Source organism: Carya illinoinensis, chromosome 8 (genome assembly GCF_018687715.1).
Source record: "Carya illinoinensis cultivar Pawnee chromosome 8, C.illinoinensisPawnee_v1, whole genome shotgun sequence".
NCBI classification, from domain to species: domain Eukaryota; kingdom Viridiplantae; phylum Streptophyta; class Magnoliopsida; order Fagales; family Juglandaceae; genus Carya; species Carya illinoinensis.
The window spans coordinates 30,725,488-30,739,189 of NC_056759.1; the positions used below are offsets into that span (position 1 = coordinate 30,725,488).

At 36.4% G+C, this 13,702-nt stretch overlaps 4 long non-coding RNA genes across 4 annotated transcripts; 1 reads left to right on the forward strand and 3 right to left on the reverse strand.

Moving 5' to 3' along the window:
- Positions 1-171: 171 nt before the first annotated feature.
- On the reverse strand, positions 172-2,019 carry LOC122274318. Its single transcript, XR_006228295.1, has 2 exons — positions 1,749-2,019; positions 172-563 (listed from the first exon to the last, which is right to left on the reverse strand). It is a non-coding gene; the product is annotated as an uncharacterized LOC122274318 (long non-coding RNA).
- A 165-nt stretch (positions 2,020-2,184) lies between these two features.
- LOC122274319 lies at positions 2,185-4,135 on the forward strand. Its single transcript, XR_006228296.1, has 3 exons — positions 2,185-2,326; positions 2,580-2,664; positions 3,670-4,135. It is a non-coding gene; the product is annotated as an uncharacterized LOC122274319 (long non-coding RNA).
- A 375-nt stretch (positions 4,136-4,510) lies between these two features.
- On the reverse strand, positions 4,511-5,766 carry LOC122319060. The gene is made up of 2 exons (XR_006244988.1): positions 5,228-5,766; positions 4,511-4,927 (listed from the first exon to the last, which is right to left on the reverse strand). It is a non-coding gene; the product is annotated as an uncharacterized LOC122319060 (long non-coding RNA).
- Positions 5,767-8,673: 2,907 nt separating this feature from the next.
- Positions 8,674-11,550, reverse strand: LOC122318339. The gene is made up of 2 exons (XR_006244802.1): positions 10,960-11,550; positions 8,674-9,412 (listed from the first exon to the last, which is right to left on the reverse strand). It is a non-coding gene; the product is annotated as an uncharacterized LOC122318339 (long non-coding RNA).
- Positions 11,551-13,702: the final 2,152 nt, after the last annotated feature.

The window sequence follows — 13,702 nt, forward strand, 5'->3', positions numbered from 1 at the left end:
CTAAAAATTCAGAGACTGTTTCAGGCTTCTTATGTCTTTTAGAACCGAGGATGAAATTTTAGAACTTCACTCAACTTGGAATAAATATTGCTCAGAAAACTTGCTTCCGAATAAAAATAAAAATTGTGCAAAAAATGTATAAATTTTGGAGCATAAAAAAGACCAGACCCCTTTTGACAAACCAAAACAAGATGCTACTATATTTTGCAATGTGTGTTAGAATTGCGATAAAAACAAGTAAAAACTAGCTATAATTTTTGCATTCCCATCGGCCAAACCTCCTACAAGGGACCATCTTGCATCACACCCACCTAGGAATCCTAGCAATCTCTCTCTATTTTTTTTTTTTTTTCCCTTTTACATTGCATGGAAAAGTGTATTAACAAAAATTGCTAAACTAGACAACTCTATGAAGTTAGTTCCGCCTGTTATGTTGCAATCAAAAGGAGATGAGCAGGTGCTTAGAAATAATGAGATCAGAAAATGGCCATTTGGCTCCCCAAATCATTGGAAAGGATCCCATCTCTGGTTCCTTCATCTTGCTATAAACATCAATTTGCAACCTGTAAAGCATAAGTATGAGACTCTATAAGTAGAAGACTTTGAAAGGTGAAAAGTTAGTAGAAAAAACATATTGAGAAAAGAGGTGGATATGTGAAGAGGAACTCTGGACGAAGAACTGAATTCGACTTCTTCAAACAAGAAATCATGAAATAAAACAAAATAGAAAGGAAAATCATAATTTGGAGGATTTCCAAAACATTCCACATTAAGCATTTGGTTTGTAAATTGCACTGCACGCCTGCAAACCATGTCAATCTCCAAGATATATGCCACTCGAACATTCTCTTGTTCTTGATGGTAACAATTCTCATTCTTACTAAAAAATTCCAAAATTTGGCAAAAAAAAAGGAAGAAGAAGAGGCAAAGATTCTCCTGTAAAGCAAATTTAATGTATCACACATAAACACGTTAATTTGTGAGCTTTACTTAAATCTCTTTCTAAACTTAACACTCCCAAAATCTATTTTAGGCAATCTATTTATTTTAGTCAAAATAGTCTATTACAGAATAAAGCTCCTATGATCCTATCCAATCCGATCACCACTTCCCCTCTATGTTATTAAATAAAAATTAGAAATGCCAACTATCTTGAAACAGAGATGCTTAGATTTTCTCAACTCATGTCTATTTAGTTTTGTAATCTATCTATTTAGTTTTGTAATCGATACATTAAAAATAAATAATGAAGTTCATAGATGTTGAAAGAGCATATAACTCAAGATTCTCATATGGAAATAATGACATTGATTGAACTTGATCTCCACAGTGAAGCAAAATTTGTGAGATCTCTGTCACTAATGACATCTACTCCGCACATCAACCGGTAATAATAAATATTCAGCCCTCTAGCATATCTGCATCCCACCTCTCCACTAATGCAATACCATCACCCAATTCAAATCACGGACAAAAACTCTCGATTATTATCAATTTGGGGCAATTTACAAAAACCAAGAAATCAGTAGGAAGAAATCACAGAAAAGTTGGGGGTGAGGTGGGGCAAATCACAGACAAAAACCCTAGATTATTATCAATTTGGGAAAAATTACAGAGACATTCATATAAAAAACCAAGAAATCAGTGAGAAGAAATCACAGAGAAGAGGACGGGACTTCATACAAAACCAAGAAATCACAGGGAAGAAATCACAGCAAACCAAGAAATCACAGAGACGACTTGCTTACTGGAAGCTTCGCTACTTGGGGACTGAGGACTTCCGTTGGGCTAAGGTTGAAGACGATTGCTGTGCTTGGGGTCAGGGGTGCAGACTGGAAGCTTCGCATGCTTGGGGACGACTGAGGGCTTCCGTTGGGCTTGAGGTTGAAGACGAAGCTGTGCTTTGCGTCGGGGAGGGGGGGTGGGGAACTGAGGGCTTTCTCGTTGGGGGACAAGCAAACGGGGGTACTGAATTAGGGAACTGAGGGCAATGCGAGGAGGGGTGGGGGCTTGGGGAGAGGATGGACAACGGGGCTCAAAGAAGAATCTCAAATGAGTGAGAGAAACGGGCAACAAGGAGAAGGAGGAGGAGGGAAAAAAGTTGAGTAATTCTACTCGTTAGCCCCTTCTATTTCTAACACCACACACCGAGTGAAGTGGCTTTCTTTAATTATTTTTTCAAAACGAGCCGTATTAACTATCCCAAAACAACAACAAAAAAACCTCGAATCATCCCATCAGAATACCCATTCAAAATTTTTCCCCTCCCCCGCCAACGTTTTCCCTCCTCCGCTCGCCTTCACCACAGCGTTCAATCGCCGGCGAGGTTCTCTCTCTCTTTCTCTATCATGGGATATTTGCAAAACGAGATTTTTTTGGGTCCTATTCGTAATCGCGCGTAGTCAATGGAATGAGATGTTATCATGAACATGGCAGATTTTAATTGTTTGGGTTTTCCTCATATACAAAATCGTAGCTTTACATAGAAGGATTTGATTTTTTTTCCTCTGCAATGTAGAGAGGTGGATTAAAATGTTGATGTTTGGGATAGAAGAATTTGATTTTTTTTTTCTTTGCAGTACTCAAAGATCTGTACCTGCGTTCCCGATCTGTGACTTGATAGTGAGTTGGAGGAAAGTACTGGATCCCCAATCTGCATCCACGGTAAGTTTTCAGCCCCACCCTTCCTTTTGATTCCCCATCACAGTTGTATTTTCTGTTTTGTTTAGTTTTTTTTGTATGGAAATTTTTTTCTCTAAGTCGTTGGTCAAATGTTTCGATTTTTTTGGTTGTGCCAGTCAACTGTTTGAAGGAATTGCTGAACTAAATGGACATTGTGTGTGTGTCCATTTTTGTGCCCATCAGTGCATGGTTCACATTGTGTGTCTATGTCCATGTCTGTATTCTGTTTTGGAAACCCACTGTGATGAAAAATAAAAGAAACGGAAGATAATGGGAAGAAGAGATTATTTTGGATTGTTATATCATCCTCTTTTGTGGTCAACTTATGTTCGAATGCCATGAAAAAGCATTAAAAAGTAGGACACACACATGATCATGAACAAGCCATTGCATTACTCCAAACAAAGTAAACGTCGAAGTAAAAAATTAATTGAGTCAACGTTTAAGATCAAGTAGTAATTTATTATTATTATTATTATTAAGCAGTAGTTAGCTCCTCATTGTTTGGCCTATTAGATCACTTGGAGACTAAAAAAAAAAAAATGTGAACATTAGTTTATGTTGGAATTTGGAAGTTGGCAAGGAGCCGCATGCATTTCATGAAGTTGGCATCAATAATTTTGAGATTTGTAAACATCATTTTGAGCTGTCCTTGCTGTAGAATTATCACGAAAGTAGTTCTTTAGTTTATAAGGGATAAATCGAAAGTAGCAAGTAATTGATAGCCTAAAAGTTCAGCTTTCTCCAAGAAAAGCTCTCAGTGATCATTTATGGCAACTTTATATAATCCTTAGTACCACACAGCTTCTATTCTATTCAAGTAACTATTTTTGTAGCTAGATTTATTTGGACTGCCTCTTGTTGCCAGAAACATGCTCTGGTGTAGATATGACTTTGTGCTCTTGTGTACTTAATTTGATGCATATTTGAATGCTTGCAGGTTTCAATTTTGAAAGGTATTTATTGTGTACCTTTGAATGCTTGCAGGTTTCAAGAGAGAATGCAGTTCAAAAAATGGAGGATGATTTATTGTTGCAAGTATGAAGTTCAAAAAATTAAAGATAAACTAATTGAGATAAAGAATGCTCTTCACAAGCATGGTTAAGGGTTGTCTCTTAATTTTCAATCGTTCATCAATGTACAATGTTTATGCACCATACCTTTCCCTATGTTGTGTTCTACATGAAAAAGATACAGAGAAAGAAGGGCAAGGGAGCTGGAGCTGCCTAAAGTTTTGTTACCTGAACTTCGTCCGTCATATCAGAATCTGTTGTGTTCATCATGTTTCCTCAAACATAGGCATTGAACTTTAGCTTAGATGAAACATTTTGCGAGAAGCTATTTCTTGTGTTACATTTGACTTCCTAGTTGGAATATTATGGGTGCCTTCTACTGTCATTCATGAACTGAATGTCATTGTTAGCATTAAGTTAATTATTTACTACCAACTTCAGATGTATGTCCAAATTATGCTACAAGAGATTGACCACAGAATTTGGATTAGTAATTGGCAGAAAGATGGATGGGATTTTTGCATAAGATGAAAGATAATTTAAATCAAGCCCTGCAATCCGGTATAAGCGCTTCTTATTCTACCTATTGCCTGCATTCTTGTGCGAGTGCTGGCAATTTTGTGCCAAAATAAAAAGAAATGAGAACTTTTTTTTTTTTGAAGAAAAGAGAAAAGAGATCTAATGTTCTTGAAAATGGATATTTTATTTGAGCTTTGAAAATCGATGAAATAAAACTCAAATTGTGCAAATTTAGCATTCCAATCTTGTAGTTGATGGAATGAACGGACCCAAAAACTAAATAACGTGCATTAAGATGAGAATACACCATAATCCAATAAATTTTTGAATCTATGCTTGCAATCCAGTGAAAGCCAAATTCATTGCCTTGCTTCTATAGCCATTACAACCTTGGTACCCTAACGACATTGCGCCAATGAAATTTCAAAATGAGTCTTGACTTGCCAGTACACAAAGGGCTAGGATGGAGAATAATAACTAGAGTGTATATAAGCCCAGAGCCATTAACAACAGACTCTTCATTTGCCGTACTTCTTTCTTAATCTTTTTCTCATTGCTTCAATTATGAGCCTGAATTTGAGCTTGTTGAGGAGCGTCGTTGACATAAGAGAGATGCAGACCTATGAGAAAACGAGCTTCACTGGAGACGAAACATCCCACGATCATCGCCAGTTTCTTGGGTGTTGAAGGAAAGCAAAATGCCATTTGCTTAACTGCGTACATCCAAAACGTAAAGGAGAAAGATTTCATCAAAGATAATTAACAAACACCACCACCATATTTCATCGGAATTTGAATAATGCCCTCCATAATTTCAAGCTTCCCGAAAAACTCAAAAAATAAGTTTGATCCAATTCATGCATAAACGATATCATTTCCACGAGTTACTCGAGTAATGCCTTAGCTACTGAATACAATATTCTTCTCCAAAACTACAATAAACAATATGGATTCATTTGAAATACCAATAATACGAGCATGTACATATTAATCAAGATAGCTCAGAAGCTCACAAGTGCCTGTGTATAGCTCAGAAGCTCACATATCAAGCCTAGCCAATTACATAATCTCCATTTCAACCCCATTTTGACTCCTGTTGATAAGATAGATACCAATGATATCTTCAGAAGAAAAGCCAGAAAAAATTATTTAGTGGGTTCTCTGCGCACCCCTTTAGGATTTGTGCAAGAAATGCCGTGGGTTCTCTGCATACCACTTTAGGATTTGTGCGATTCTCAGACAAAGACGAAGACGAAATGGGGTTTTCGAGTTTTTTGCACTTTTGAGAAATATGATCTCTAAATGGAGTTGGGGTTGAGAAAGATGAACTCCAAGTGGAGTTTTGCGATTCGGAAAAAGACGAAGGTCAGGACACAAATGGAGTTGGGGGTTTTTGGATTTTCTGTGATTCAGAGAAATAGGTTGAGAAAGACCAACTCCATTTCGAGTTGGGGGTTTTCTGCAATCTAGAGAAAGACGAAGGAGAGGGTTTTCTGCGATTCAGAGATGACGGGGTATGTTTTCTGTGATTCAGAGAGGAAACTGAAGGAGAACTTGGGAGAGGGGGGGTTTGGAGCTGTGTAAGTGATAAACCGTGACATGGCAGTCAGACCGGATTCGCCATGTCACCGATGTGGGGTGTATGCGTTCAAACCGGACTACGACTAGATTTACTCAAAAAAGTTACTTCACCGTAAGGTGTGCTTTGGCTAATCAATTAATCTATCCATCCCCCGGTTTTTAAAACGCACGCCGCACTCCTGACGTGGTGAACCCGATCCGGAGCCAACATCACGGTTTAACTCAATTTTGCATTGGGTTTAACGAAATTCAAATCGCACGCCGCTCAGACCTCACTCTTCCCTCTCACGATCCTCCCTCTTCCCTTTCACGATGCCCTCAGACCAAAATATCGTTTCCCTCTCACGTCCCTCCTCCTCCCTCTCACTCGACTCTCCTTCTTCTTCTCTCTCACCCCTTCTTTTGCCGGCTTGACCCTCTACTTGCACTCCATCCCAAGCACCAGAGTCTCTGACTCTTCTCCCTCGCCCCTCACCCCTTCACAATGCGAGTGTGTTCAGCAACCCCACTAACTACTCTCTCTCACGTCCATGTCTCTGCTCTGTGTTAGATTAGATAAGATATACAAATTCCCAGTTTCATCTCTGAAGTTAGGGTTTCTTTTTCTTTCCTGTGGGTATGAGGTTGAATGGTGAAATCCAACCAAAGGAGGAGGAGAGGAAGGCAGTCGATAGCTTCTATTCGCAGACCTATTCGATCGGCATCGGGTTCTCTCACTCACAATCGCACGATCTCGTCGTCGGGTATGCCTTGACCTCTAAGAAGAAAAGGAGCTTCTTGTAGCCCGAGCTTCTTTGTCTTGCTAGGTATAATCTCACACACATGCATTCGTTTATGTACACCTTCTTCCATCATTTCCATCTATTGCATTCAAATTAACCATTTTTGTATAATCCTCGATGATTATCACCTTTTATCGCATTGAAATTGGCCACTCTGTCATATAGAAATGTGTTTTATAGAAATGTGTTTGTTTGTGTATGTATGTGTTGTATATTTTTGCAGTAAGAAGTTCGTCAAATTAATTTCCTTTATATGGGGTAAAGCCCAAAGATTTGGGTGTTTGTTTTCTTGTTTCTATTTGTAACAGATACTTTTTCTACAAAAACGATTTTGCAGTGGTGGTTGTCTTTCTCGATGGTGGTGAGGGACTATCACTTTTGCAAATCAATCTTTAGCAGCTGTTTGGATTGACTTATTTTATCGGTTTCACTTCTGGGTATATGGACTCTTAAGGATTTTTTTCTTTTTTTCTTTTTTCTTTTTTTTTTTCCATTTTGTTTTTGTAAAATGGGAATATTCTACATATATGCCTTTCTGATTAGTTCACAAATAAGGAACCAACTCGAAGTCAAGTTGCCTTACAGTCTAGCTTGTATGATTAATCTTCTATGAAATTGATCTGTTTATTGACGAATCTTGGATTTTCCTTGTCAAGAATGGTTATTCCCCGATGTGTCCCAAGATTTCCTGCAATTTATGGTTTTGTTCTTTTGTAATATATTAACTGCTTGGACTATCAGCTTATGTTCCCTACAATGGAGCTAATACATCTGTACGATGACATTTTTAAGTGATAGAAAGAGATGCATATTTTAGATTGTAAACTTTGAATTGAGCATTGATTAATTAGTGCTGATTTTGAAAAAAGGAAGATATTAGAGATTGTCCAAAACACACACACACACACACATATATATATGTAAGATAGCCCTGAAGGAAGGAAGCCCCTTGTTTTTGCCTTAAAACCATATATCTTCTCATTAATTACCTTTGATATGAAAGCTGAAACCATTAAAGAAAATTCTAATGTCAATCGATATCAATTTAATTTAGCCATCAATTAAATAGCATGGAATATCTATGTCCACTAAATAGCTAGCAAGAGCACATGACAAATTTTTTTTCTTCTGCTCTGTTTTTTTATGAGATTTTGGATGGATAGTGCTCAGGCCATACCAAAAGCAATTAATTTTATTAACTTTAGAATAGGTAGTTTGTATTCATTTTATTAATTTTATTAACTCATGATGCAATTAATCTTATTAACTTATGAATGATACTTGCTGAAGTGAAGATTTTAAGTGGAAATGCCTAAGGCATCTTGGAATGTCGTCCTTTCTGCCTTTACTAAAAGCAATGCGTGTAAAATGAGGAAAACATTCGTTGTGAAGTATTTGTTGTATCTCTACTGCTACTCCAAAAATGTGTTTCCTTAACACTATATGTTATGTTCTTATTAATATTTTTGGGCTTATTTTTGTAATATTTTAATTCTTATCTATTTGCTTGGAGAAAATCATATGCTAATTGAGTTATTAGATATTGAGTGTAGGTTCTGAACAATTTTGTTTCCTTCCTGGAACCAGGTCTTGACTGCTCCAGTTTTTCTACAGATTTTGAAAATTTTAATTTGGACAGTAGAAGCTGGGCTGGAAATTATCCTCACTATCATGTTGCAGTGCATAGGGATGGCATATTGGAGCAATGAGTGTCAACAATGAAATAATGAATAGAATCGATGAGTAGAAATAAGTTTGTTTGTATCGTATTTGGTACCTTTGGATCGGGTTTATGATTCTAAGTTTTTTAGTTTTTAATCTCACGCTGATTTTAATTTCTTATAATTTATGTTTAGTGCTTTTGGATATTGGATGCTAAATGAAATGATGACTTGATCCTGGACACTCAGTGTATACTTTAGGCATCATTGTATTTTTGTTTCTTTTGTGAATGGTATATGAAATGACACTGCAGGTCATATTGGGCTGCTATGTGTCTCAGGATTGTGCATGATGTACTTTCAGGTGAAGCATCGATGACAAAAATATGCAAGAATGGCCAGAATTCTTAAGATATTAAATGTGTAACTTAAAAATGGTCCACCTCAAGTGTATGTACATTTACTAGAGACCTCAATACCTTCTTTCAACAACTGGATTAAATTACCACTTCTGCATACACATTAAATAGTTCACAATAAATCACTAATATGTGAACTTCTACATACATAGTTAATTCTATTACAACATCAAATGACTAACATTTTTCTTTGAACTAACAAGTGGATATAAGTAATACCAAAAAAATTAACCATGCCCAACCTGCAAAATCGACAAGTCACATATTAATAGATCGAAAACAATACAAAATATGCTAATCTTTCAAACCCAAAACATTTAAAATAGCCAAATAGAAATTCTTCAAGAATGTCCCATATGTGCATATATGTTGGCAATTTTTCCCTCCTTACATGTTACAAACAAACAATGCAAAGAACCCAATACGAGCAAGATATGGGAAATTTGTTATTGCAATGTGAACGAAGCTCGGGGCATTTCATAATTAATCAATGGTAACTTCTAATTGGGAGTGTCAATATAATCAGTCATTATACTTTTAGAACACCTGTACTCTATTGTTTTCATCAATTTTCAACTCCATGAATGACTCTTTGAGGCCACATAAATTAAAACAAAGACATCAAAGTCCTCCAAATGGTGCAAGAATACAGTCACATGGTCATCACTTGGGGATACATGTGTTAGCCCATAATGCATTCTTGACTCTGCACTCATCATCTACATTCATGATGGACACGAAGCCATCATTCATTCCTATAACAAAGTGTAAAAAATGCATTAACTTAATGTTGCAATGTAAAACATTAATAACATTTTCAAACTAACAATGTGTATCTAATTCGGCGAAATCGATATCGAAGGCATGAGTGGCCTTCCATCTTCCCCTTCGCCTATCATCAATTAGAAGAAACAAAAGCATGTGAAATGAAACTGAACATCATCAATTAAGTACAGATATGATCTCTACATGCAAGCATGTTTTTATATTTATTTTAAACTAAAATCAAGCCAATGGAAGCAAAAGCACTCCAATTTATTGCATTCCTTGGGATGTGGCTTTTAACTCAACTACCATAAAAGATACACAATATCCTAACAAAACATCAGTTTGACTCCACAAGATTTGAACTAGTTCAATTTCCATAATTAAAATTGGCTGGTGGGATTTTTTTTTTATAAGGAAGTTGCATTGTTCAACAAGCCGACATTAGGCAAATCAAGATTTTGCACAATCTGAAATGCAAGCATGTGTGGGTGAGTAACAATAGCAATTGCAATGCAAATATAATTTTGGATGAAGTGTCCAATGTCACTAGTGACCTTTTCAAGAGTCAGCCAAAATCAGACTGTTGTTGTAGGAATGACTCATTTAGCAACAGGATTGGGATTAGAGATGAAGTTCTTTGACCAAATATTTACACATTCATTTTTATTAAGAAATGGTGAGTAGATCTTCTTACATAGAGAATGGTGATATTAAAATACAAGAAAACAACAATAGTAACCTTGAAGGTAATAATGATAGCAATATTTACACTTGCTCAGTTAATTAGTAACTAGACATAGCGATATTTACGCAAGCATAGACAAATATTTCCGAAGAACCAAAACTAACACAAGCTTTGTAAATCTGCTTCTTAGGAATGTCTTTTTGATTGTGTGAACCGGTGATTAGTCCACGGTAGAAGAAAAGGAAAATAACATAAGGAGGTAAAAGAATAAAGCTATCAACTTATTCAGAACACATCTAAATCAACCCAATCAAAACCCCCACAAAACTAAAACAGAACACAAAAAGCCCATAAATAGATAATGAACAAAAATCACAGATCAACCAAAAACCCCATAGAAATTGGAAATATTCCACTTTGATCATGTATAGCACTTGGAGCTTAAATAGCAAAGCAAAAGAGAACAGCTAGGAAATTAAAAAAAGGATTTAAATGAAGGTTGATTCACTTTAGAGTCACTTTTGCGCCCAATTCCCTTCCTTGAACCCTCTCAATAGTTCCTTTGTGAGCATCTTTTCAACAAGCTCACTCCTTTTTAGATGTATATGCTTACATAAGTAGTGCTGGACAAGCGAAAAAAGGAACACCCACCCACCTTTAAAACGAATGCAAGAATTGCTCACTTTTAACGCCAGTCGGAGACACTCACAAATCAACCAAAAACCATACAAAACACAGATCAAAAAACAAACACAAACTCAAATATCCATTAAATACAAAAACAATATGCTAGAAAAGGAGAGACAAAATGAAAAGAGAAAAATAAAAATCATTTCTTTAATTTCTTACCCTTGTCGGCAAAGCACCAAGCAAAGAACAATGCTGGGCGGAAGAGACGATGAGCTGGGCAGTGGGTATCGACGGTCCCAGAAAAATGTTTCCTTGATATATTGAATTATCGACGGTCGAGGGGGGACTTACGGTCCTTGTCGAGGCAGAGCTTGGTGATTACCACCTTGGATGGATTAATGCCGATGTTGACAGTGGACCTGTTCACCTTCTCGCGAGTGATACGCTCAATGTGTATGACCCACGTCCGACGATAGATCTGGACCACCTTGCCACCGCGAACCTTGTACGGAATAGTGAACCCAGAGGAATTTTCTTACACGGTGCCGGAATGATGGAGCCACACAGTTTCGGAGTGATGAAGCCACATGGTGCCGGCAGATGGTCAGGTCGGCGAAAGGAGATGAGCGGAGGGAGTTGGGGAGAGAATGCGGGGGAAGGGAATGAAAAAGTGAAACAGCACACGGGGTGGGGGGTGAGAATTTGAAATCAACCAAGAAGGACAAAAATGCACGTTTTCAAATTTAAAAAAAAAAAAAAAGCAGCCACGTCGGCTGGAGTGCGGAGGTTGAGCTACAGGAGGAGGTTGTATAGAAGAACTCTTGGCTAATGCCCAGAGTTTTTCAATTTTTTTTATCTTCACCATACCACATGGAATCGCTACCATGTCAAGCGGTCATATGCATCGGGCATATTGAAGCGGCAGGCTAGCATTTCCCAATAATTATATTTAATTATTATAATTCTGTGTGTCCATATATACATGAGAAATTGGGAATGAACAGTCGGAAATAATAAATGGGCTTTGTTAGATACAGTCGGGAAATGCAGTCGACGTGCAGTCGGCTGTATAGAATGAATAAAAAAAATTATAAAAAAATTATTTTATATTCAAGGGGACCTACATGAATAAAAAAAATTTATAAAAATAATTTTTTTTTTCATGTAGGTCCCGTATTAATTCACTTTTTTCTTCGCGACTGCACGCCAACTGTATTTTTCGATTGTAAAAAGTATTTCTCATAATAAATATCTTTCCTGCTTTTTCTGATTATCCTTTTATTGGATTTTAAGGGTGAGTTTAGACGTTGATAAGAGTTGTGAATAGTAATAAAAAAATATATATAAAAAAATATGTAAAAAATAATAAAAAAATAATAAAAAAATATGTAAAAAATAATGAATAGTAGTAAAACTAAGTAAAAAGTAATTACTTTACTTTCTAGTAAACGTGTATTCTTCCCATTTAATAAGCAAGGAAAAAAATTTGTATAAAAACAAATAAAAAAGTGTCTAGCTAAAGCTCTCATAGATTCAAAATTAAAGCATAAGCTCCAAATATTAAGATGTTCATAAGATTCTTTTACACGTATATTACTCAAATATGGTTTAGCTTTTCCTTTTGGTCCATTGGGGGTCTATCAGAACAATGCACTACACAACTGGAGGTGGCCATTTCCCATCTATCATTCCACCATTCCCTGATAAGATTCTATCATCCAGGTCTGATGCAACTTAGAGGTGCAAAGTGGTCAAGGAGTGTTAACTGATTGATGATACTGGGTCTGACTGATATTTACTAGTTTTTTCTAAAGATTTGGTTTGGCAGTCTTTTTCATATAAATTTCATGCCCAGACATCATGAACATGGGTTGCTCTTCTATAAGTTATTTGATACTTTCTTGAATTCAAAATTTTAAGTTGAATGAAATTTTGGGGAGTTTCGATCAAAAGTAATGTTGGGGAGCTAAACCACAAGCATTAAGTGTTTAATCACTTAAATAATACAAGTCTGAACACCCTCCCCCCAAAAATAAACACCAAAAACAAACGAATGAATCCAAAAGATTGACTGCAAAACTAAAATGAAAATACATATATCACTGACTATTAAGTGTTAATAGCTCCTGCATTTAGGTATAATTTTCAAAGCATTGAATTTTGACACAGATATTCAAATTGAAAATTGACCCGTAAACTACGCAAGAAAAAATGGAATGGATCACAAAGAATGACCCACTCCCAACCATTTGAACAGAGACCAATACTCAATATATAGCCATGTGGATTCTACAAGGAAGCAACAGGCAAGTTCAAACCCGCATCTCTTGTTTTGGACAGATAAAGTTCCATATTACATTGCCAACTATCTATTAACACTCGACCGAATTCCACTGTTACTTAACAAGTAAGTTGCTTTACCAAACTAGTAGTGAGAGGAAAGAAAAGATGGGGGAAAAAAAAACTTTCATGATACCTTTACAGAATCCTTAATAGAGCCCCTTCTTGATCGATAATTAGCAAATAATTAATATATTCCATAAATATGTATATATATATATATATTCCCATCCCTTCGATCCTTCGAACCATAGTCCAAAACAAGTCTTGGAACCACCAAGATTAAAATTTCCAGTCTTACTTGCCAATACCAAAAAAAAAAACAAGACATAAAAGCAAACCACGCCAGTAAACAAGCATAACAGTCACAAAAAGCCAAATGCGCACCTATGGCCATAAAAAATATTAGCAAACAATAGATCCAAGCTTATGACCTCTTGAAGATGACCTACACAAAGATCATAGAGATCCACAAAAATACAAGCACAGATCCACTTCAAGACTTGAAGATCTCAGTGTCAAGGACCAGCTCAAGTAAAAGACAACACCACGAAACACCAGAGCACCACGAAGACCCAAGTTTTAGACCAGAGCACCACGTGATACAGAGTAGAGAAAAAGC